Here is a 3,643-nt window from a genome sequence, read left to right on the forward strand (position 1 = left end):
GGCTCCTCCTCCGCCGCCCACCCGCTGCTCTGCGCCACCCCTGGCCACGCCCCTGCTCCCCGCACCCGCCTCGCCTTCGTCCGGCCGCGCCATCGCCGCCCTAGCACACGCGTGCCGCTGCCGTGAGTCGACTCCACCTGCCGCGCCGTGACCACACGCCGGCGCCGGTGCTCCGGCGCACACATGCGCCCGCCCTGTCGCCTCGGGTCCGCCCCGATGGGTGCCTGCGCCCGTAAGCCGCAGCGCCCCTGCGCCCACAAACCCGTCGCCCGCAAGCCCCCCTGGGGCCTATGACAGTGGGCCCCCATGCCCAGAACATTTCAAAAGAAAGGGTTTAAAAAATGAATAATTAATTAATTAATTAATTAATTAATTAACTTAATTAATCTTGATTAGTTAAACTAAACAGTTAATCAAACTAATTAATCCTGATTAGATTAACCTAATCCATTAACTAAACCCCAATTAACCTAATAGAGTATGACAGGTGGGTCCCACTGGACCCATGCGTCAGTTTGGCCCAGTCAACCCTGTTGAATGCTGACGTCAGCATGACATCATGCTGATGTCATAAATCAATTTTCGAATTAAATTAAATAATTAATTAAATTCCAGAAATTAATAAAATCTTTAGAAAATCATATCTTTAATCTGTAACTCGGATTAAATTATTTTTAACATGAAAGTTGCTCAGAACGACGAGACGAATCCTGATAAGCAACCCGTTCGTCTGCCACGCATCCCTAGCATAGCGAACACGCAACTTTCCCCTCTGGTTCGCCTGTCCGAAAACGCGAAACACCGGGGATACTTTCTCGGATGTTTCCCCCCTTTGCCGGTATCACCTCTTACCGCGTTAGGGCACACCCAACACCGCTGTTTGCTTTGTCATGCATCGTTATGCATTTGTTTGCATTATATTTATTGTTTCTTCCCCCTCTTCTATCGCTAGACACCGAGACTGACGCCGCTACTACCCAGTACGACTACGGTGTTGACGACCCCTCTCTCTTGCCAGAGCAACCAGGCAAGCCCCCCCCCTTGATCACCAGATATCGCCTACTCTCCTCTATATTGCTTGCATTAGAGTAGTGTAGCATGTTACTGCTTTCCATTAATCCTATCCTGATGCATAGCATGTCCTTGCTACTACTGTTGTTACCTTTACCTGCAATCCTAATGCTTAGTATAGGATGCTAGCTTGTCATCAGTGGCCATACATTCTTGTCCGTCTGCCATGCTATACTATCGGGCCGTGATCACTCGGGAGGTGATCACGGGCATATACTATATACTTTACACTGTTACATTACTTATGATACTGTTCGGAGTTGGGGGCTGAAGGGGCAGGTGGCTCCATCCAGGTAGTGGTGGGCCTGAGTTCCCGACGGCCCCCGACTGTTACTTTGTGGCGGAGCGACAAGGCAGGTTGAGACCACCTAGGAGAGAGGTGGGCCTGGCCCTGGTCGGCGTTCGCGGATACTTAACACGCTTAACGAGATCTTGGTATTTGATCTGAGTCTGGCTACTGGCCTATACGCACTAACCATCTACGCGGGGACAGTTATGGGCACTCGACGTCGTGGTATTAGTCGATACCTTCGTGACGTCAGCGACTGAGCGGCGCGTGCCGGATTGGACTGGAACGCCTGCTAGGCTAGGTCAGCTTCCGGCCGCCCTCGCAACGTGCAGGTGTGCAATGGGCGATGGGCCCAGACCCCTGCGCCATAGGATTTTGTAGCGACCAGACCTCAAACGGTCTGATCTCTGTGCTCCGGTGTCATCCCTGGATCAGTAATGCTGACACCACACAGTACTCGGAGGATTTGTAGCAGAGTAGCAATCACACACTTATTACATCGAGTGTCTCCATAGAGAACTTATTACAAATAAATATGGCTTAAGGCCATCTAATAACAATAACAGCGGAAGGCTTGGAAGATAAGTGAGTCCATCAACTCCAACGGCATCACTGAGTATAGAACCACAACCTAAAAACTCCTTAATCATCGTCTGAAAAGTCTGCAACATTAACGTTGCAGCCCGAAACGGGTCAGCACATGGAATATGCTGGAAATGTAACACATAGAGAGTAATGGAATGAAACAGCTATACTATATGCATATTTGGCTGGTGGAAAGCTCTATGGTTACAGTTTTGCGTAAAGCCAATTTTTTCCTACTTCAAAGGAATAAATTTATTTAACTATCATGGTAGTTGTTAAACACTGAGAATGGTTGACAGCATTCTCAATCCCAATTAAGCATCATCATTAAACATAACCCAACAATATTAATTTAGAGTAACATGTTGGGATTCACATGATAATCCAAGTACTAGATACTCAAGATGTCCATAACCGGGGACACGGCTAACCATGATTAGTTTGTTACACTCTGCAGAGGTTTGCGCACTTTTCCCCACAAGACTCGATCGCCTCCGTTTGGTTTCTCGCACTACATGGTGTTTGAGAAGACGGATGACCGAGACATAGTCTTTCAGAAGTGCTAGCACCTTACGATCGGGTAGACCGTACCACCTACATCCCCTACATCTGCTAGTCTACCACTGTAAGAGTTCGCACGACTTAGTCAACTATGCTAGAGCCCATAATAGATTGTGGCTGCACCCGGAAGTTTCTAGTATGAATAGTCTCATGATCCCTTTGAGCCTGGGTGGCGGTCCGAAAGAAAACAGGCAAGTCCTAGAATACCCAGGTGCCTCAATCCACCCAGATGTGTGTTTAAGTTGCCACCTTAGATAAACCATTAATTAACAAAACTCACATCTGTCATGGATATCACTCACCCAATCCACGTCTACTAGCATAGCATGGCATAATAAGCAAACGTAGAAGTAACTCCCAAGGTTTGATAATACACAGGTAATAGGTACTACCTCAACTACTTCCCATCCCACAATTTAATTAGATCCTAATCATGCAATGTGTGAGGATTGATCTAATGCAAGAAAACTGGGTAGTAGGAAAGGTATGATCAAAGTGTTACTTGCCTTGCCGATGATCCGCGAAACCTAACGATTCGAAGTAACAGGCAGCGCACTCCAGGTATTCTATCGCAGACAAACAAACAAGCATACAATAAGTACTCATCTAATGCAGGGTAAAACTCAAATAAGAGATCTAACCAGAAGGTTCAACTTAAGAACTCCGGTTGGCAAAAAGAATCAAATCGAACGAAGCAACGAAAGTCAAATAGCGAAAGAAAACAACTTCGTTCTAGTAATCTGGATCTAAGGCAAATTCTACAGTAGCAAAATCTTGTTTAAGTTGGTTAAACGGATAGAGGGTTTCGAGACGAAACTCTAGGCGCTTGAATCGCCTGATTCCGATAAACGAGCGAAAAGTTATACTAAAACGAAAATCGGATCAGGAATCGCGATCAAAAAAATCGTGGATTTAGTCCGAGAAAACGACGAACGCTCGCTAGAACGAACGAACGGACGAACGCTCGCTAATTAAAAAAACCGGAAAAACCGATCTATTTAAAAAAACTGAAACTAAAAAAACCGATGGAAAACCGATCTAATTTTTTTTTTTTAAAAACGATGGCACGGAAGTCGAGGCGGCGGCGAACCTCGGTGGCGGCGGCGGCGTCCGGCGGAGGTGGCGCGGGGCGGCGGC

Source organism: Triticum dicoccoides, chromosome 7A (assembly GCF_002162155.2).
Source record: "Triticum dicoccoides isolate Atlit2015 ecotype Zavitan chromosome 7A, WEW_v2.0, whole genome shotgun sequence".
Classification (NCBI taxonomy): Eukaryota; Viridiplantae; Streptophyta; class Magnoliopsida; order Poales; family Poaceae; genus Triticum; species Triticum dicoccoides.